Here is a 23,064-nt window from a genome sequence, read left to right as displayed (position 1 = left end):
TGTCTCCACGCCTGGACCCCTTACGGGCATTGCCAGCTAGCTCTTTCTCTTCTATTCAAACATTCCAATTTCAGAGAAATAAGTACCTTGATCACTTATTCTAAAATAGTCCTACCTAGCAGTCTCTATCCTCTTAGCCTGAATTATTTTCTCTCATGCTACTTACACTTTATGATATTACAGTCATTGACTTTACTGTTCCATTTTTTTGTTGTGCTAAAATAGACATACCATTTTCACCATTATTATTAAGCATACAACTCAGTAGCATTAAGTACATTCACATTGTTGTGCTATCATCACCACATCATGGGACAATTTTCATCATCCCAAACTGAAACTCTCAACTCATTAAACTGGAATTCTCCATTTACCCCTACCCACAGCCACTGGTAACTTCTGTTTTACTTTCTGTCTCTCTGAATTCATCTATTCTGGGTACTTCATATATGTGAAATCATACAATAGCTCCTTTGTATCTGGCTTATTTCACTTAGAACAATGTCTTCAAGTCTCATCCTTGTAATAAGAATTGTAAACTGTGTTAAAGACTTTGGGTTTCCTTCCAAGTGTCACTAGGGGAACTGCAATAGTGGAGAGATGATCACATTTGAATTTTGCAATGTGAATTTTGCACCTTTCTGGCTATAGTGTTGAGGGGAACAGGACTGGAGAAAAGCAGATCTAAAAGGAAGTGCTTGCCGTGATCTAAGTAGCAGAAGACAGTGGCCTGGGTTGGAGTAATGGCAGCTGGATTGTGAAGGTGGGCACATTTGAGAAACAGGAGGTATTGATTGCACTTGAGAATTAACTACAATAGTGAGCGATAATAAGAAGTTTTCATGGGCACACACATTTACGACTTGACTATCTAGGGGCCGCTCAGCTGAGATAAGAAGCAAAAGAACAGCACTTGGTAGTACAAGATCATCAGTATCGTGAGTGTTAACGGCTTGAACCATGTTCCTGTGGTTAATGGGGACAATCTAGAAGGGATGGGAGAATACTTTTATGAAGCATAGTTCACTTGATTCTCAACTACATTTCCAATATAGCTTTCAGAAAAATGCCATGTAGCTTGGGGTGTTGGGGAGCCCATCATGGGAAGTTCAGAGGCTGCGAGGCCATGTGGTGGGGATACTATGGAGGCCTCCAAACACCAGAAGAAATGTGAGTAAGATGCACTGCCAGGTCCCTTCCAATTGAAGTCTTCTTGGCTTGTGGAGGGACTGGCTTCCTTATTTCCTGCTGACCTGTCCCCTGTGCCTGGAAAAATCCAGATGGTACAGAACCACATGCCTAAAGCCGTCAATGGATATCAGGAGATCCAGGGCCTAAAGAACACAGCAGATTACTTGTTTCCCTTCTTATTCTTTAGCAGCCAGAGCTTCCCCTGCTCCTGCTCCAGTAGCAGCAGGTGGGGCGAGGTAGTTGACTCCAGGTCACCGGCAGTGCTGGCTTTAATCACAGTGCTTGCTTTCATTGTTTACCTAGTCCAGAGGTCAGGAAACTGCCCTCCAGACCCTGAAATGTCCTAGAACTGGGTTCAGAGGGTGGGGGGATCTGAGGGAAAGTCAATCTAGCAGTTGAGCCACAGATTGGAGTGTCGCCCAGTTACATCCTGCTCTCCAGAAGGCCTTTCCCAGCAGGAGAGGCCCCTCTCCACATACTGCAGCCTGAATGTCTCTCTCCACACCAATGCCCACTCTGCAGTCCATCCCATACACAAGGCCACTGTGTGCATTTGTTCTGGACTTTAAAACTCTTCCCAACACTGCTCCCACTCTGGCAGCACCACAAGAAATCCACCTCACCCCAAGATGCTGCAGAGACAACTGCCCCTGTGACCTGCAGGAGGACTGCCTGGTGCCCTACATCCCCTTTTTTGTAGACTAGGGTGAAATCCCAGCTCTCCCACTTCCCAACAGTGTGACCTTAGTCAAATTCCACTGCCTTCATGTCCTCAGTTTCCTCATCTGGGAAAGCGGGCACCGCTGCCTTGACTGTAGATTGGTGTATCCTTAACTGGTCCACACTCAGAGTGCATGGCACACGGCTCACCACGACAGCCTGCTTAAGAAAGGCCTTCATTCCCTCCAGGGTGACTGTTCAAGAGTCTTCTCAGTGTGGGAAGCAGCGTTCTTGGGTGGCTTCATGTGGGAGGCATGGTTTGAGATTCGGAACCAGAAGGCTTGGTTTTGACTCATGAATGTGAGCTTAGACCCCATATTCTGGCTGAACCTCAGTTTTATACCTTTCAAATCAGATTTTGAACCCCATTCCCTTTCCCACCGGGATGCTGTGAGTAGGACACTAGGAATGAGAATGTTACTGCTCTCCAAGCGAGGACCATCAGGAATATGCTTATAGTCAGATAAATGGATTTATTATTTTTAGTTCTTTTTGTTTTCCATTTGTTTCAACAGGAATATTGAGCACAATGGTGTACCCTAGGGTTTCTCAGTAACAGGGTGTCGGGAGGGGATTTCTATAAGACTTAGTTTTGTGTTAGGTGGTTTTGGGGGAAGGGTTTAAGAAGGAGGAATCTCTTCTGGATAGGGTGCTGTCCATAAGCTGGGCAATTCTGATTGTGCATCTTTTATTTAGGAGATGAGTAGAACAGAGCAAATTGTCAAAGAGTAGCAAATGTTTATGTTAAGCAGGAGAGGGGCATGTTTTTTGTTTTTGTGGTTCACAGAGAAACCTTTTGTCTGTATGAAGGCATGATTTTGGAATGATTTGGGGTCTTACAACAGAGTAATTTTGTTGTACACCGGTATTCTGTGGAAGTGTTCATGGTCAGCAGGGAATACCATGGTCTGGCCGTGAGAGACAGGCTGTGAGAGACAGCTGACAGCTGTAGGCTGCTTTCTGGTTGTCAGCAATGTCCTTTGTAACTCTAAGGCCTGACCTTTCCATTCTTTTCATCCTGTACTGTCCTGTGTTCCAGTCCCACTGTTTTTCCTTTGCTTGTTTTTGCTCATGAATCCTCTGAGAACGTGTAAATGTCATAGGCCTTCTTTTTAACCAACACAAATACACAGAACCACAGCATCTGGTAAGGACTACCTTAGCCCCCTACAGCCACGGTGTGGGTGGTCCGAGGGTGTCATATCTGCCCATGTGATAGAGACATGCTTATCTGTGACATGGCCTTGAACACAGGGTGGCTGCAGTGAAGGGAAGCTTAGAAGTTAAGATAGCAAAGACCTGCTCTTTTGCCGCAGAAATCAGAACACATGTGGCTCTCAGGGTCTCCTCAGACATTTCTTGCTCCCATTCTTCCTCCTGCCCCTTCACTCCCAGGCCTGGTATATTCCTTCCACCAGTGTCCTCACTCTGGGGCAGCTGCTATCTAAAACAACCCCCAGGAATTTCCTGGTCGGTGACCCTCATTTACAGGTTTCTGGAAGCAGTGACACTTCTTGCCCAGGTCCTTTCTCTGCCTCTGCTTTGACTCACTGGGTGACCCAGAGCAGCACGTGGCAGAGGTGACCAGACAGGTTACACCCCCAAAAGGAGGTTTCTCACTGCTGCGATAAGGAGAGGGCTGAGAGGGGCACAGTCAGCACAATGGAAAGATAAGAACCAGAAGCACACGCTACTGGCTGCAACATTATTGGAAAGGAATACCAGTAATTTAAAATTAGTATAATCAATATCCATAGAGAAATCAGTGAAGATACTGCCCGTATGATACAGGCAAGAGGCAGTAGGAAAGCAATGAAGTAGAAATATTAACATGGACATTAGTCATTGAAATAATAAACACGATAGAAAGTGCAAGCCGCCAGGGTGGATATTGCTGAAGAACACTCCGAGGAACTGGGAGAGGAGAGCGAAGGACTCTTGCAGGACTGGGAAACTGGAGAAATGGAAGTCAGGGGGTTGGAAATGGGAGATTCGGAATATTAAAGACAAATGAGCAAAGCTTTCTGACACACAAAACAGAGTTGGAGAGACGGTACTTCTGTATCTAAACCAACCCAGTCACACAGATACCAGCAAGAAGGAGTGGAAGAGACAGAGATGGCAGCTCCCCAGGCCTGAAACGGGCAACACAGGGAGGATACCACAGAGAGGTGCTCACATTTTGAGGATCACCGAAAGCCATGGCTCAGTGAGTGCTTGGGCTCTAACCAATTAGACAACCAAACGCCCTTCCCCGTGACGGTTAAAAATCTAGGTATTTACGGCAGTATCAGAAATGTAGGGAGTTGGGCAGAAACACTCTTCTTCCCAACACCATCTCACTTGATTCTTGTGATCAGCTGCATGTAACAGCCAAGCCTAGGTACAACAGGGAAAAAACCGTAAGTGACCCCAAAGAGCCTCCAATATCATGAGGCAGCTTTCCTGGTACCCTTCCTGCTCTTTTGTACCTCCCTGGGACCAGATACAGAAAGCTCAGCTGTAGATTAATGGTAGATTAATTGCGTTATTAACGGATTAATTGCATCATTAGTTTACCTAATATCCCACACCGTACACTCGGACAAAAATTCACCCTCTACGCATCCAGGTGTGTGCGTGTGCAGGCCCTTGTGTACACATACTTGTGTATGTGTGTGTGGGGGGGAGGGGAGTATCTGAATGTGAGTCTGTGCCATTTCTTAAAGTCTGTCTCCCCACCTGTGACTAAATGAACTCACCTGTAGCTTTGCGAGGATGAAAAGGTTTAACACCCTGGAGCCAATCACGAAACAGACATCACACAGTGTTCAAAACAGGGGTAGTTTAATATAAATAATTATCAAACCCTGATTAAAAAGTAACTATAGAATGTAAGACATTCTCTATGGTTCAGACCTCATTGGAGAAAGGGTAGTTGAACCCACTGGGTGGCTGTGCTGGTTTTTTGGACCAGAGCTTCTCTGCAGTTCTGGGACAAGCAGGCATCAGCCCTCCTCCGGAGCACAGGTGGGCCAGGCAAGCCGCAGGTGGTGGCCGCAGTGGTCGCGCAGAGGTAGTGGGGCGCAAGTGCAGCAGACGGCCCGGAGCGCGACGACCCTGTCGGGGGGACCACTGCTTCCCTAAGATTGCGGGAGACACACCTAGGGGAAGAGGGACGAGCAGAGGCAGCACAACAGAGGTGCAGGCAGAAAGCTTCGGTCCGGAGTCCCTGCCGCAAGGGCTGCAGCGGGTTGATGGCGAGGTCAGGGCGCGACTGCAAGCTCCCGGATTCGCGGTCAGACTGTGTGTTCCAACCGCGGTGCCTCCAGATGTTTTCATCCGCCAGGCCGACCCCCGAGAGGGCCTCCGAAAACTGCAGGAGCCCCCTTTTTCTTGCCATGTCTCTCTAGCGCCCTCTACTGAAAAAGCTTTGCATCGTGCTCACTCGAAAAACGCTGAAAGGAATTCTGTGGTTTATCACAGAGCATGTTTCGAAGGGTAAATTGGGAGCTGAGAGTCCTTTGATGCCCTGGCACAGTAGGTGTGTCCGCATCGTCGTGTGCACGGTAAGTCCACAGGCCCTGTGTGCTCCCTCTGTCTGCAGATGTAACATGAAGGGTCCCTCCAGCCCGGCCTCACGGGAAAGCTGAGCAGCAAAGGAAGGCAGAAGGGTGGGCCTTGCCGGCTCTGGGCCCCGAGGCTTGAGGCTGGGCTCCGTGTTTCTTCCTTCCCTCCTTTCCTCTTTCCCTCCTTCCTTTATTCCTTGCTTCTCCCTCCTTCCCTCCCTGCCTCCCTCCTTCTGTCCTTTCCTCCTCCCCTCCCTGCCTCCCTCCTTCTGTCCTTTCCTCCCGCCCCCCCGCCTCCCTCCTCCCCTTCTCATCTTCTCCCCTCTCTCCCTGCCTCCCTCTTCCCATCCCTGTCTCCCTTGTCCACTCCCTGCTTCCCTCCTCCCTCCTTCCTTCCCTCTTCCCCCCTTCCCTCCCTCTTCCCCTCCTTCCCTCCCTCTTCCCCTCCTTCCCTCCCTCTTCCCCTCCTTCCCTCCCTCTTCCCCTCCTTCCCTCCCTCTTCCCCTCCTTCCCTCCCTCTTCCCCTCCTTCCCTCCCTCTTCCCCTCCTTCCCTCCCTCTTCCCCTCCTTCCCTCCCTCCCCAGGCACAACACATTGGCCCCCAGCCCAGTGCCGCTTTAAGAGACCCACTTACCTCAGAGGAACCCAACCAATCCCCACAACCACCTCTCCAGAATAGGAAGATGGAGTTACAGGTGAGTCTGTCCTGGACAGAAAAGTAGAGATCCTGGAGGAGAGTGAGTCGAACTGATTGAGAATGAACTGCCTATTGAATTGGAGGTGGGGGGACGGTCGGGGAGGGTTAAGGAAGACCTTCTCTACCAGAAGGGTCAAGGAAAGGCTGGTTCCACAGGGCTGGCTGGGCTACAGACTAGCTGCCTTTCCCCTCTGCATACAGTCGGGTACCCAGCCGCCAGACCCCACAAGTGAGGGGGTCAGGAAGGCATCACAGACAAATGTACACGTATCTCGTTTTCATTCCACTCCATACTGACCTGAGGATTGTGACTTAGACAAATGCCCTCATCTTGTTGAGCCTCAGTTATTCAGCTGAAATGGGAGGAAGGAGAGCATTTAGTAATGGTAAATATGTAAGAGTGCTAATCGGGAGGCTCTACCCACTGACAAAACAAGAAAAAAATTCTTGTCACCCAAAGAGAACTAAGACAGATTGCTTTCTGAGATAGGTGCGGACAGACACATGCAGACCTAGAATAACGAGGTCAGACTCACCCGGAAATACTTGGCCCCAAGTTGACTCCCCTGTTTAAACAGCGATAGAATGGTGGAGAGGGAGGATTATTCCCCTCAGGCGGCTCTGTATGGCTTCCAGGGCCATGCTGAGGGATGGGGGTTATCCGGGCCCTGAAGGCCCAAGGCACTTGAGGGAAGAACAAACTTTGCTGTGTCCCGCAGGGAAAGTATGGGTCAGCCCTGCCATCTTGTGGCCATGCTTAGGACTGCAGGGGGCCAAGGGATACCCTAAGAGATCAGGGGTTGCCCGTCCCCTGCCCGCCCCCTTGCCACCTGACACCTGTCTTCTCATTCTACACATTAATTCTGGAAAGTTACTATGTGTTAGGCTCTGGGAGGGAACCTGGGGAGACAACAGAAAACATAATTGCCTTTGTGAGCTCCCAGTATAATGGGGAAAGATGACACAAATGTATATTAATACAATTGTTGCAACAAAGATGACAAATGAGGGACTGAAAGAGGTAATAATGGAGAGATCACTGAAGATTATGTGGTCAGGGAAAACCTCGCTGGGGAATAGGAAGGATCCCAAAGTATGGAAGTAGGAGGAAGTACATTTCAAGGAGAAAGAAAAGCATTGCAAATTAGTAAAGATCTTGGCATTTGAAAGACTAAATCCAGACTCAGGTCTCCTGAACTTCTCAGGGTGCCAGGCATCTCACAAACAGCAGTGCTGTATCTCCCCTCCTCCTTTTCCAAGATATGAACTCTGGGATGTAGATTCTGGGCCTGGACTCTGGTCTCCTCGTTCTGGGAGCTGCTCTCTAGACTGACCCCAGGGCCTTAACCTAAATTTTTTCTTTGAAACTTGAGTTCTAAATTTGGGGTCTGGTCCCTGTCCTGACTGTCTAGGCTCAATCCATCTGTCTCTGGGCTTGGTTCTCTGAGATCATGCCTGAAGGTTAGGAGATCAGAGCTCCTGGTCTCTTTGCTCTGATCTCTGAACTTAGACCTTGGGAATCAGGACACCAAGGCCTTGGTCAGGGCTTGTGCTACTTGGATGAACTCTGGGCTGCATTCGACATTGTGGTCTCTACCCTCTGGATAGGCAGGAGCCTATATTGTAAGCCCTGAACAACAAGTCACTGGATCTGCTCCAGATTAGGTGTCTCTGTGCTCTGCTGGCTGGTGCTTCATTTGAGGTTACTCCTCCTGGAGGTTGTTGCTCTTGGCTGTAGGGTTAGGATTTTAGCCAGATTCTTCATGCCAGGCTGGAAACAAAGGCAGCAGGTCTTGCATCTTGTAAAGCATAAAAGAGGCTCTTGCAGATACACAGGGAGCTGGGCCTGCCTGGACACTTTCTCCTCAGGAACTGCCCTAGGAAACATGGGTCTGGCCAAAGATTTGTCCTGGGAGGATCGAGGACCCACAGGCACATCTTGAAGAGATGCAGAAACTTGCCCATCCCTGATGTCTCAGGCCAGCCCAGATACAAACACAGAAATGGAGACAGACCACCTCAGACACTGGACTGTGAGATGAGGAGAGAGGGTCAGGCTCACTGTGGTCTTCCTGTCCTGTATCTTTCACACTGCCTGGAACATGTGGGACCATAGCAAACATTTGTTAATGAATAAAAGAGTAATGAGCTATGAGAGAGAACTTAGAAAGATGTAGAAGGACAGAGGGAGGGAGACAGAACAGGCATTTGTTGAGTAACTAATGTGTGCTTCTGTGTGCTAGTTGCTTTGTAGGTAATACCTCACTTAATTCACACAACACCTTGAGTTGGCATACAGTATGTCATCTGTGTCGTGGTGACAAGGTGCTTCCCAGGTTCCATGATTCACTAGGAGGACTCCTGAGACTTAGCCTATAGTCATGCCTGTGGTTATAATTTGTTTACTTATTTATTTATATGAGACAGAGTCTCACTCTCTTGCCCAGGCTGGAGTGCAGTGGCTTAATCATGGCTCACTGCAACCTCTGCCTCCCTGGTTCAAGCAATTCTCCTGCCTCAGCCTCACAAGTAGCTGGGATTACAGATATGTGCCACCACAAAAATAGCCACTCCTGGCTATTTTTTGTATTTTTAGTAGATACGGGACTTCACCATGTTGGCTAGGATGGTCTCAGACTCCTGACCTCAGGTGATCCACCCACCTTGGCCTTTCAAAGTGCTGGGATTACAGGCATGAGTCACCGCACCTAGCCCTGGCTATAATTTATTATACTGAAAAGGTGCAAAGCAAAATCAGCAAAGGGAAAAAGGTGCAGGAGGTGAAGTCTGGAGGAAGCCAATTGCAGGCTTCCAAGAGGCTTCTTTCAATGGAGCCACAGAGGGTATGCTTAATTCCTCCAGCAACAGACTCTGATAACACACGTGTAATATTATGTACGAGGGAAGCTCATTAGAGACTCAGTGTTCAAAGTTTTTATTGGATGTTAGACACTTTCTGCCTAGCATACACCAAAATTCTGGACTCCTAGAAGGAAAAGAAGCGTTTAGCATAAATCATATTGTTTGTAGAATAGTTAGGTACAGTGAGTCACTCTTATAAGTTGTGGGAATGGTGGGAACCCTTGAGAAATCCAAGCTCCCAGACTTCAGCCAAAGGCCAACCTTGCAAGTAGGCCTCTAAAAATAATAGTCTCAGGCCTACTATGTGCATTTTTTTCTTCACCTTGAGTATGACTGGTACTGTGATACTCAGTGTCTGAGCCTTTGGACTGTGAACCCAGTGTCTCCTCACCACTGGGTGTCCTTTCATCAACAGCCTCCAGGATGTCATTTTGAGGAAATCACAGAAGGAGGCTGGACCCTGTGGGGGCCTGGAAGGAAGATAAATTTGGGGAAGATTAATGTTTAAAGGTTTGAAAAAACCCACCAAGGCTAACCAAAAGTGCTTAAGACCTGGGGAATCTGTATGAATCTTAGCACTGGATATTTCCCTGTGATGTCAGACCCAAGCACTTTACACACCGCATGGCATTTACTCTCTCCAGGCATCCTGTGGGGGTCAGAGTCAATATCCCCATTTCTCAGATGAGGGAAGAACTGCAAATAGGACCTAAAGTCTGCTAGCTTTTAAAGCCATTGTTTTCCCCTCGGCCCAATTAATATTCTGTGTGACTGTGGCTCCAACTGCCAACACCTGCCTTTTTATGTCACCACTAGAGTGTGACTGGTCTGCTGTGAGTTCCGAAACTCCCCTCACATCCTTTTCTTGCAGAAAACCTCCACTTCCTCCTTCCCAGGACTACTGCTCTGCCTTTGTTCTTTCACTTCTTCAACATGGCAAACTCTGTTCCTGCTTCTGCCTCAGTGCAGTCTGGCCCACTGCCTGGGATACTATACCTTCTTCTTTCTCATGGCTTCTTTCCCCTCCTACAGGACACATATTTCAGAATGGTGGATGATTTGTGAGTATTTTGCGTTCCTCCACCAGAGGTAAACTCTTGAGGACTGACAACCACTCTGTATCTCATGAAACGTCAACCTATGATCAGAGAATATGAAAATCCAGACGTGCTTTGTATTCTGGGCAGATTGAGCTCTGTGAATAATATAGAATTGCATTCACATCCTAGTCAACCATTGGTTACGAGAAGCCTCAGTGTTCAGATCAAGGACAATCAGTGTCTAATCCTAAAAGAAAGACACAGGCTCTAGATGAAGAAATCCAATTCATCACAACACAAGTGGAAAATACCAATACACATATACTTGAACCTGTCACAGAAAACTGAAAAAAGTCTCGTCATTTCCATGTAAAGATCCAACAGTCATGTGAAGAGTAAGTTCAAGTTTCTGCAGGATTGTTAGTTCAAAACCAAAGGACTGGCAACCTCACTGGGAGAGGAGAACATTGGTGATCATGTCCAATCAGAGAATGGAGATCATGTTGATAACTAGGCAAAAGGATCCTAGAGGAAACTGAAGGGTTTTATAAGGCAGTTGGACATTTAAACATTGAAAATAGAGGAAAATTCAATTCTATGCCAACAATGCTGAAGAAGAGTACAGAAAAGCTGAACTGACAAGTCCTCTGAAAGGGGCTGAAACTGAAGAAGCCTGAATCAAAAGATCAGATCCACATCTTAGAGGAGAGAGGAAATGAAATGAGTGAACTCTGTCAGCAGAAAGAAATGGAGTCTGTGTCTCAGTTATTACTGTCAGAGTAGATTATGACTAACAGCAAGAGGTGGGAAGTTTTGAAGCCAAAGACCTGATGAGTCATAAAAATGAGCTAGAGATCTACAGAAGACATTGCAAGATATCAAATAAAAGCTGGAAATACCATTTCTTCCTCTCAGGGACAGATTCTGTCCTTAGAACTAAAAGCTAATGGTAATTGGTTGAGAGCTTGGAAAGCTGAACAAAATCTTATCCTCACCAGACAGGAGGTTGCAGATCTGAGGTAAAGAATAAGGGAAAGAGAAATTCAACTCCAGTTTCTAGCAGTGGATCCTCTTGTATTTGTTGATTGTGATGGAACATTTAGCAGGGAGCATTTGCTTCTCAGCCCATAGGCATGGGGTGCTGCTTCCTCTGGGATGGAACGGCTGCATGCTTCTCTGCTCAGCTTCCGGGAAGTCCTGTACCTTCACTTTACCTTTCAGAAAGAAGAAAGATGTTTGTCTCAATACATTTTAGTTGATTTAGAGAATGACTGTCTTAGGCAGTCTGGGCTGCTATAACAGAAAACCATAGACTGGGTGGCTTAAACAACAGACAATTATCTCTCACAGTTCTTGGGGCTGGGAAGTCTAAAAACAAGACACTGGCCAATTTGATGTTTGGTGAGGGCACTGCTCTTGATGTATAGATGGCCATTTTGTCATTGTATCCTCATATAGTGGATACAGAAAGAGATTCTCTCTTTCTTGTCTCTTCTTATAAGGGCACTAATCCCACTGATCAGGGCTCCACCCTTATTACCTAATTACTTACCAAAGGCCCCATCTCCTAATACTATCACCTTGGGAATTTAGGCTTCAACATATGAATTTTAGGTAGACACAAACGTTCACTACATAGCAATGACTTAACCCTCAGGATTCACTAGAGGGAGAAGTGTGTATAGTGATGACTCCAGGAGGGCCCAGAGAACTCTGATCCCCAGGTCTGGTACCCTGGATGCTCTGACTTTGCAGGGTCCTGAGTGGGGTTGGATGAGGCTTAGCTGTGAAAGCCACAGGAAGGTAGCTCTGACTGTGATTCCTCAGCTTTGCCTTCTTTACAAGGGGGACCAGACCCAGGGCCACCAGGCTCTTCATCTGGCTTGGTGGGCCTCTCCCAGTGGCACCCACACTTCACAATGCTGTCTCAGGCCGCATGTGCTGAGACCTGTCATTTGAACACCTGGGTGTCTGGAAGCTAGGTGACAGCGTGTGATGTGATTTAGTGGTGCCTACATGCTCATGTGAGGCAGATCAACCTCATCCTCAGGAATGATTACAGGAACTGGGAAGACAGTAGAGAAACTTCGCCTTTGGGAGAGAAAGAAGTTGCTAGGCTCCTGGGTCTTGAGGCTCCTGCCTTACAGTTTGATGGACCGAGTTGAGCAGTCCCAGGACCTTGGGCAGTGGCTGAAGTATTTCTGATTAGAGGAAAGGGTTAGGGTTGTCAAGGAAGCTGTTCTGAATGAGTACACTGTGGAGTGGGACCTACCGACATTTGCACTGGGCTGCTGAACTTTCAGGCTGGGTCACCTGGAGTCAGTGATACTCCTTTATTGGGCACCAAGATTCTGTCCAGTAAAGTGGCTTCCTTAATGTAGTAATTGCCTCTCAGAGTTCTTGGAATGTTACAACAAAGGTGATGTGTTGAGGATGGGCCCCCGCGTGTGCTCAGCCTGGTCATCATTCATAGTAAGGATTCCTCATGGATGCAGAGCTGAGCTGGGCCTATAGGAACAAGCAGGACTGGGACTGACAGTGAGGGCATAGAGGAGTAGGGCGGCCTGAGATGGAGGCAGCATGAGACCTTACCCTGTTCCTATCAGATCAGCCAGGGAGGGAAGTTCCCTCCTGGCCAATTAAGTGACTCCTGGGTGGAGTCCAGAGGATTAAACTTCCTTTACAGGGCCCGGCCTGTAGCTATTAGTCTACCAGGTTTCCTCAGATCACTCTCTGGGCTTCTTTGTGGACACAACAGAAGAGGAGAGTTCTGTGGAAACTCATGCTAGGTTCAGTTGTGATTATCTGCCGGGAGGGCTGCTGGGAAAACCTATAGCCATTTTCGTCTAGTGATGAGGTCTCACTCTACCAAACTGTGAACTCCTCAGCACAGGGCTGAGTGCTGCTCATCACTGTGCCCAGCCAGTACAGCCCTAGCACAGAACAGGTACTAGCAGAAGGCCAGAAATGACAGAGCAAGAAGGAGTCACCTGTTAACAACACAGAGCATCTCCCAGCTCCTAGAACCCAGGGCCCAAAGCCACTGACTCTAGAAGGAGAAACTGTGAACATGGCTTTGCTTTGTACAGCCCAAGTTGATTCTCTGTCCCCGTATGTCTGTGGTAACAGGATGTCCCACTCGCCGCCTCTGGGATGGACCCTGCATTATTCTTGGACTCTGATCTTGGTTCCCAGGAGGGAGAGTTCAGGCTCTGCATGTGGGATCCTTTGCATTGGACACTAGCTGTGCTTCAGGCTCAGCCTTCTGGCTCTGGGCACTGGCTTGACACTGACTGCAGACCCCTGGGTTTTAAGGTGTCAGCTTATTTTTCTGGGCTTTGTCCTTGGTACTATGTAAAGGTTGGAGCTGGGAGTTTAGCTGTGGTCCCCGATCTTATCCACTCCTTGCAGGTTCCTTGATCAAGCTCTGGTTACTGGAGTGTGGGCTGCAGGTTGTGGGCTCTGTTCTGTTCACTGATGAGCAGATCCTCTCTGCCTTCTGAGCTTAGGAGGTGCTTTTAGAATCGTAGACTCAAGCCTTATTGTGTGATTCTTTGATTGTGACTTTGGAGTAAGAGATGGACCCTGGAATCCGGGTTCTTTCTGATGCTAGGAAGACCCTGAGGAGCTAAGTGTGAGCCAAAAGTGATGATTTAAGGCCCCAAACAGGTGGAGAGTGAGGGAAGAGTGAAATGGAAACCACTGGATCATCATTTCCTTGGCCAATTTGGGAGTCATGTCAGGGTCTGCTTCCTCTGGAACTGGGTCCAGAAGTGACCTCCAGAAGCTCCAGAAGTGACCTCACCTGCCCCTGGCCAGCACTGCTCCTTCCCGAGATGGGTCGTCCTCAGTAGTGACCTCACTTATCTGAGCCTCAGTTTTCTCATCTGCTGCATGGGAATCTGAATAGCACCTACGTGGAAGGAGTTTCTGTCCTGTTGGGATGCCGTGACTGGCTCAGCATTTGTAACATTGGCCTGAAGGTAGGAAGGACCCAATCCAGGGTAGAACGTGGCCTAAATTGGGTATAATTTTTGGTCTGTACTTTCTTTTACCAAATGAAGTTTTATTTTATTTTTTAATGCTTTTTGTCTTGCTGTTGTTGTAGTTACATATAATCTAGCATTGTTTAATATTTATATCATATAAATAATACATATATATAATAAATCTTATCAAGGCTCTTCTCTTTTTAAGTAAATCTATAAATCCACATTCCAAAATATTCCAGGGCTTTTGATATTTTTCCTTCAGTGTCTTAAGTTATTTTCAGATATTGCTAATATTGCCTGACTTTCCAGATTTCTTGTATCTCAGAGTTTTGAATTTACCAAGTTACAAAAAATTCACATATAAAACAAACCAGGAGTTTCAGAAGCTGAATATATGTGGAATTGCTGGATATAACAGGAGTATCCTAGAGCTATTCACTGGAATTACAAAAAATAAAAATTACACATCCTAGATGGCCCTTCATTTTGTAACATCATGGTAACATTCAGGTGCCTAATAAAAAGGGGGAAAGTTAAAAATCCCCCACCCCATAACTCAGTTCAACCTAGTTCTGATTACTTTTCTCAAAGTCTCTCTACCAATTTTTTTTCTTATTTCTTTCTTTTATCCAAACGTTAAAAAGTCATGTTGATTTTTCATTTGCGACATCTCACATATGTTTTTGTTGCTTTATTTGTAGATCCATAAGCTCTTCTCAGGCATTGTTACTTCACCTGTAGACTTCTGCAGTAGCCCCTGACACATCTGCTCATCCTCCCTCACTGGTCCTTGTTGCCATCTGTTCTGCTTCCACTGCTGTATGAATCTGCCCATTGTAGACCTTGCACGCTGTATTAGTTCATTTTCACACTGCTATAAAGAACTACCTGAGACTGAGGAATTTATAAAGAAAAAAGGTTTAATTGACTCACAGTTCCACGTAACTGTGGAATTGTAAGTCAATTGAAAGTTTTCTCAGGAAACTTACAATAACGGTGGAAGGCAAAAGGGAAGGTACCTCATACATGGTGGCAGGAGAGTGAGTGAGGGGAGAGGGGAACTGCCAAACACTTAAACCATGAGATCTGATGAGAATGAACTCACTATCATGAGAACAGCATGGGGGAAATGGCCCTCATGATCCAATCACCTCCCACCAGCTTCCTCCCTTGACATGTGGAGATTATAATTCGAGATGAGATTTGGGTGGGGACACAGAGCAAAACTAGATCACACACTGTTATTACTCCTTTTAAAAGCAGTGCAAAATATAAGCATGATGATTCCCAAGCTCTTCCACAATCTAGTCCAAATTAACTGCTCTTCCTTGTTGCTTATTTTTTTTATTGTGACTCTGAAATAAACTCCATCAGTGTTCATCCTGGCAGGACAGTCCATTCAGATTTCCATGTACTGGGCATTGGATGTCTTTGATTCTCCAGAATCTCTTTCCTTCTGATACTAGTAAATGAATCCTTCTTTTCTGTGGTAAATTGTTTCTATGTGGTTCAGCTGATTTGCTCCCCCTTTTACCACATGAAAAAAGGATATACATTCATGTCCAGCCTGTATATTGCCCATAGATCACCATGATTATTTCAGTGATGGGTATATTTTGGGAGTGCTTCCTGGTATTCATTACATGGACCCAGGGAAAGAGATTGTAAGGAAAGTGCAGGCTGGAGACTAACAGGAGACTAACAGGACCATCTTTCTGATGGTCCTGCTTAGAAAAAGCCTTTTTGAGAATGAAGGCAACAGGTAGAATAAGAGCTGAGAGACAGAAAATGAGATAGAGCCCCAGTCATATTATTCTCTGTGAACAACAACCACTTTTACTTTTGACACTGTGGAGCTAAGAGTCTGGGAAAATTGGTAAGAATATTAGGACATGTTTGATTCTTATGACAGAGACTCACTAAAATGACAGGGTTTTTGGGGGGGAGGGAGGGGCAACTGAGTTTAGCTCTTGTTGCTCAGGCTGGAGTGCAGTGCCGTGATCTCAGCTCACTGCAACCTCTGCTTCCCAGGTTCAAGCAATACTCCTGCCTCAGCCTCCTGAGAAGCTGGATTACAGGCACATACCAACACACCCGGCTAATTTTTGTATTTTTAGTAGAAACAGAGTTTCACCATATTGGCCAGGCTGGTCTTGAACTCCTGATCTCCGATGATCTACCCGCCTCAGCCTCCCAGAGTGCTGGGATTACAGATGTGAGCCACGGAGCCCAACTGATGGGTCTTTTTAAAACCTAATTCTTTTTTGCTGTTCATGAACTCAACTGCATTTTCTAGCACTCTTTGATGTTAGAGATGGCCATGTGACTTTGTTCTAGTCAATGGAGCGTGAACTGGAGTCTTGTATCACCTACAGACTTGGCCCATTACATACCACTTGCATGTGATTCTCCATGTTCATGTTTCCTCCGAAGTCAAAATGTAGATGTTTTATTTGTATCATACAGTTTTGTTGTTTTTAGTATATTGATAAAATGATGCAGTCATCACCACTATCTAATTCTAGCATATTTTTATCACCCCAAAAAAACCTTGTACCCATTAGCAGTCATTCCCATTCACCCTTTTCCTCAGCCCTTGGCAAACCATTGATCTACTTTCTATCTCTATTGATTTACCTATCCTTGATATTTCATACAAATATAATAACATACGATCTGGCTCTTTCTGGCTGACTTCTTTCACATAGGATTATGTTTTCAAGATTCAACCATGTTGTAGAATGAATCAATACTTCATTCCTTCTAATGGCTGAATAGATATACTACATTTGTTTTTCCATTTTCCACTTAATAGATTTTTGGGTTGTTTTCACTATGGGCTATTATGATTAATATTGCTATGAAAACTTGTGTACAAGTTTTTGTGTGGATGTATGTTTTCAATACTCTTGAATCTGTACCTTGGAATTGAATTGCTGTATCATATGGTGGTAATTCTATGTTTAATCTTTTTTTATTTTTTTTAATTTTCAGAGAGAGTCTCACTCTATTGCCAGAATAGAGTGCAGTGTTGCAATCATGGCCCTCTGCAGCCTCCAACTCCTGGGCTCAAGCTGTTGTCCTATCTCAGCCCCTCAAGTAGCTTGGACTGCCGGTATACACCACCATGCCCAGATAAGATTTATTTATATTTTTGTAGAGATGAGGCCTTCCTATGTTTTCCAGACTAATCCTCCTACCTTGTCCTCCCAAAGTGCTGGGATTAAAAGTGGGCCAGTGCACCTGGCCTATGTTTCACATTTTGAGGAACTTTTCAAACTGTTTTCCAAATTGACTACAGCATTGTACATTCCCACTAGCAAGATACGGATTCTGGTTTCTTTGTATCTTCAGCAACACTTGTTAATACAGTTGACCCTTGAACAATATGGTGGTTGGGGACGCCACCCCCTGTGCAGTTGAAAATTCACATATAACTTTTGACTCCCTTGGAACTTAACTACTAAAAACCTACTCTTGACCATAAGCCTTGCCAATAACACAGTCGATTAACACATATTTTATATGTATTATATATTCTTACAATAAAGTAAGCTAGAGAAGTGAAAATGTTATATAAAAAAATCATAAGGAAGAGAAAATATATTTACTACTCATTAAGTGGAAGTAGATCATCATAAAGATCTCCATCCTCACTGTCTTCTTCATGTTGAATGGGCTGAGGAGCGGGAGAAGGAGGAAGGATTGATCTTACTGTCTCAGGTATGGCAGATGTGGTAGAAAATCCACATATAAGTGTACTCACATAGCTCATGCCTGTGTTGTTCGAGGCTCAACTGTATATGTCTTCTTTATTATAGCCATCCCAGTGGATGTGAAGTGGCATCTCAAGGAAAATGTTTAGAATATTTTGTTATTGATGGAAGTGATAAAGATACAACATACCAAACCTTCTAAGGTATAGCTGAAGTAGTACTTAGAGAGACATTTATAGCTATAAACGACTACATATGTTTTAAAAGACGGAGATCTCAAACTAAGCATTCACCTTAAGAAACTAGATAAATAAGAAAATATAAAACCAAAACAACCAGAAGGAAGGAAATAATAAGGATTAGAGAATAAAAATAGATAATAGAGAATGAAGTAAATGAAACAGAGAATAGAAAAACAATAGAGAAAATAATCAAAATCAAAATTGTTCCTGTGAAAAGACCAACAGAGGTAACAACCCTTTAGCTAGAATGAACAAGAAAAGAGAATACTCAAAATATTAAAATCAGGAATAAAAGGACAGTAGTACAGAACTTATTGAAATAAAGGATTTTAAGGGCATAGTATGAACAAGAAGTTTATATCAACAAATTGGGAAACTTAAAATAACACCAATTGTTGAAACAAACTCAGAGAGCAATAAAAATATCTGAATTGACATGTAACAAGTAAAGTGATTGATTTAATTTTAAAAACTTTCCACATAAAAAAGATCGGGTCCTGAGGTCTTTAATGGTGACTTCTACCAAATATTCAAATATTTAAGAATTTATCAATTCTTCAAAAACTCCTCCAAAATATGGAGGAGGAAGAAATGCTTACCAATTGATTCTATAAGGTCAGTATTACCCTAGTACCAAAATAAAAAATGTTACAAAAATAAAATTTCAGAACAATATGTCTTATGAATATAGACACAAAAATATAAACAACACAAATCCAGCAACATACAGAAATGGATACACCATGACAAAGTGGGATACATCCCAGGAATGCAAGGCTGGTCCCACATATGAAAATCTGTCAATGAAATACAAAGGGTTAATACAATAAAGGACAAAAATCACATACAGAAAATGCATTTGACAAAATCCAACACCCTTTCATGATGAAAAAAAATCTTGGCAAACTAGGAATAGGTAGGTAAGTTTTTTACATGCTACATGACAGAAGGTGACTGTCTCCTTGAATTCCTACTTAGAAGACAGCAATTTTAAGAGAAGGAATATTGTCAGTTTTCAAGTTTATTTTTGAAAAATCAACTTCTATCTATATTTTCCCCAAGTACAATTGTTTTAGTGTTTGCTTCCAGAGTTAGCATTACCTTAGCAATGAAAATTTTTCTGATCAAAGCTGTGATTTTGCTATTTTTAATGTTTCAAATAAAAAGGAAGGTCAAAACCTGCTTAGGACCTAAATAACAGAAAAATCCAGGATAAAGATTTTTAAACTAATATAATTCTAATAAGAGGCTTTTCTTAAAACACTAAGATACCTACCTAAGTGAAAATTAAATCACCTTTCTGTTTCCAGGAATCCTCTTTCAATACTCTTGTAGAGTTAATAGCCTCTTTACTCAAGAGAAGTCCTAAAACTTACATGGGAATCAATCTTCTGATGTGGCATAAACGAAAAAAATCCTTATTTTCTCCCAAGATTAGAGCAAAACAAACAAATCAACAGTCAGCAAGATTCAATAATCCTTCTAAGGTTCTGCACCTTAGAAGTTATCCAAGAAAATATAATTAAAATTGTAAGAGCTTCATAGATCAGACTATCAGAAAAATGTTCTGTCCTCTGCTATCGCATATATATGTTTGTATATATTTTCAAATTTTAAAATGTGAATTTAATGAGAATCTGAATCTTTCTTTCTGTGGTTACAGAGCTTCCTTAGAGGCATTATTTCATTTGAAGGCTTATCCCTTAAAAAGAAATGCATGATGATAGTGAAGGATACTTAGAATTTATTTATTTATTCAACAAATTCTTATCACAAGCCTGCTTTATGATATGTAGTAGGGAGCCAACAGTGAACAGAACAGACAAGGATCCTTTCTAATAGAACTAATATTCTCATGAAAAATTCAACTTCTAAAACTTGTTGGAAAAAACTTCTAAAACAGTGGAAAATAAACCATGATTGTCATTGAAAGTCTTTTTCAACAAGGCAGTAATCTCAAAATCTATCTTAAAAGGCCTTACAGAATCTCTCTTGGTGCTTTAAATTGTTTCACCAAGCAGGTTATTCTATTGTTTAAAATGTTACCAATGAAAGAAGAATTGTAATCAAAATGGATTACGTTTTACTGAGTCTGAATCTATGTGGATTTTTGTATTATTAATAAGTAAAACCCTAGTCTCAGACAAAAGATGAACTGGAAGATGGTTGTGTAATGGGGCGGATGTTCATAGGGACATGCATGCCTAGTTCTAGTACTGAGATTGTTACGAGCAACAGTCATAGTATTTTACAGAAGAATGGCAAGTACTTATTAACAAGCTACTCAGTCAAGTAAAAGTCATTTAAAAAATTTTCTACTGTACATTTGAATTCCATTTCATTCTTTGAGCCATGATTGATATATATGGCCTTTGATATGGCACTGTGCTTGTATCACACAATCTGACTAAGAAGCAGAAAAGACCTGTGGAATCTTGCTGTCTTGCTGCTTATCATTTTCCGTAATGTTTCAAAATAATACAATAATCACAGTTTGCCAATTCCTTTTACATATATTGTCTTCTTGAAATTCTTTCCTGCCTTCTGGCAGGGAGTATAACATAATTATAAACCACATGGCAAATCCATGGTAGTTTCCAGTCTCTAACTCCTTCTATTGTACTACCTTGATAATTTTTTTTTTCTGATCCTCCTTATCAAAATGATTATAGTAAATATATCTTCTGCATATTATGAGTTTCAAATGAAATAACATTTATAACATTTAAGTGCTTGACACATATAAGCTCTTATTATTAACGTTCAGAAAAACAAATAAAGCAAGAAAAAAGTGTAGGGTGAAAGTATCTTAAAAATTAAAGTCACAAACTAAATGCCTTTTATAATATGTAGGTAGTTTCCAGAAAACAAGTATAAATTAAGGATATTATATTCTGAGAAATACATGTAGATGCTGTGTTTAAAAAGTTTCTAAATTTTTATTTCTTATCTAGGAACTAATTCCAACTTTTTAACTTACTGGCCCATCAAATATCACTTGATAAATGTTTATCTAGTAAATATTAGAACACTATTTCACATCTTTAGATTTGCAGGTAGTATTTTACCCATTTAAGTAACTTTGTTGAAGCAACGTGTGTTTCAATTTGCAGCAAATAGATCTTATATAGCTTATCACTTTCTATTGCAAATAAATTATGCAAATACTTTTTTGGTTTTTTTTTTTTTTTTTTTTTTTTTTTTGAAAAGTTAATAGGTTTTTGGGGAAGAGTGTTCCTTGGTTACATGAATAAGTTCTTTAGTGGTGATTCCTGAGATTTTGGTGAACCCATCACCTAAGCAGTGTACACTGTACCCAATGTGTAGTATTTTATCCCTCACCCCCCTCCCACCGTTTTCCCCAAGTCCCCAAAGTCCATTGTATCTTGCTTATGCCTTTGCATCCCCATAGCTTAACTCTCATTTATAAGTGAGAACACACAATGTTTGGTTTTCCATTCCTGAGTTACTTCACTTAGAATAATGATCTCCAGTTCCATCCTAGTTGTTGCAAATGCCATTATTTTGTTCCTATTTATGGCTAAGTAGTATTCCATGGTATGTATATATACATATACCACAGTTTCTTTATCCAGTTGTTCATTAATGGGCATTTGGGCTGGTTCCATGTTTTTGCAATTGTTAATTGTGTTGCTATAAACACGAGTGTGCAAGGATCTTATTCATATAATAACTTCTTTTCCTTTGGGTAGATACCCAGTCGTGGGATTGCTGGATCAAATGGTAGTTCTACTTTTAGTTCTTTAAGGAATCTCTATAGTTTTGCATTGTGGTTGTACTAGTTTACATTCCCACCAGCAATGTAAAAGTGTTCCCTTTTCACTGCATCCTCACCAACATCTATTATTTTTTGATATTTCGATAATGGTCATTCTTGCAGGAATAAGATGGTATTGCATTGTGGTTTTGATTTGCATTTCCCTGATCATTAGCGATGTTGAGCATTTTTTCATATGTTTATTGATCATTTGTATATCTTCTTTGGAGAATTGCCTATTTATTTTTCATAGGATTGTTTGTATTTTTCTTGCTGATTTGAGTTTCTTGTAGATTCTGCATAGTAGTCCTTTGTCAGATGTATAGATTGAAAAGATTTTCTCCCACTCTGTGCATTATTTGTTTACTCTGCTGAGTGTTTCTTTTTCTGTGCAGAAGCTTTTTAATTTAATTAAGTCCCAACTATTTATCTTTGTTTTTGTTGCATTGCTTTTGGGTTCTCGGTCATGAAGTCTTTGCCTAAGCCAATGTTTAGAAGGGTTTTTCCAATGTTATATGGTTTCACATCTTAGATATAAGTCTTTGATCCATTCTGAGTTGGTTTTTGTATAAGGTGAGAGATGATGATCCAGTTTCATTCCCCTACATGTGGCTTGCCAATCATTCCAGTACCATATGATCAATAGGGTGTCCTTTCTCCGCTTTACGTTTTTGTTTGCTTCGTCAAAGATCAGTTGGCTGTATGAATTTGGCTTTATTTCTGGGTTCTCTATTATTTTCCATTGATCTCTGTGCCTATTTTTATACTAGTACCATGATGTTTTGGTGACTATGGCCTTATAATATGGTTTGAATATACTATACTGTATTATATTATAGTATAGGTAATGTGATGGCTCCAGATTTGTTCTTTTTGCTTAGTCTTGCTTTGGCTATGCGGGCTCTTTTTTGGTTCCATATGAATTTTAGGATTGTTTTATCTAGTTCTATGAAGAATGATGGTGGTATTTTGATGGGAATTGCATTGGATTTGTAGATTGCTTTTGGCCATATGGTCATTTTCACCATATTGATTCTACCCATCCATGAGATGAAATTCGGAAATTCATGATTCTACACATCCATGATGTGTTTCCATTTGTTTGTGTCATCTATGATTTCTTTCAGCAGTGTTTTGTAGTTTTCCTTGTAGAGGCCTTTCACCTCCTTAGTTAGGCATATTCTGAAGTATTTTATTTTAATTTTTTGCAGTTAGTGTAAAAGGGGTTGAGTTCTTGATTTGATTCTCAGCTTGTTACATAGTTAGGCTTTGTGTCCC

This window comes from Chlorocebus sabaeus, chromosome 9 (genome assembly GCF_047675955.1).
Source record: "Chlorocebus sabaeus isolate Y175 chromosome 9, mChlSab1.0.hap1, whole genome shotgun sequence".
Taxonomy (NCBI): Eukaryota; Metazoa; Chordata; class Mammalia; order Primates; family Cercopithecidae; genus Chlorocebus; species Chlorocebus sabaeus.
The sequence above is the reverse complement of the archived record's forward strand: the minus strand, read 5'-3'. Positions refer to the sequence as shown.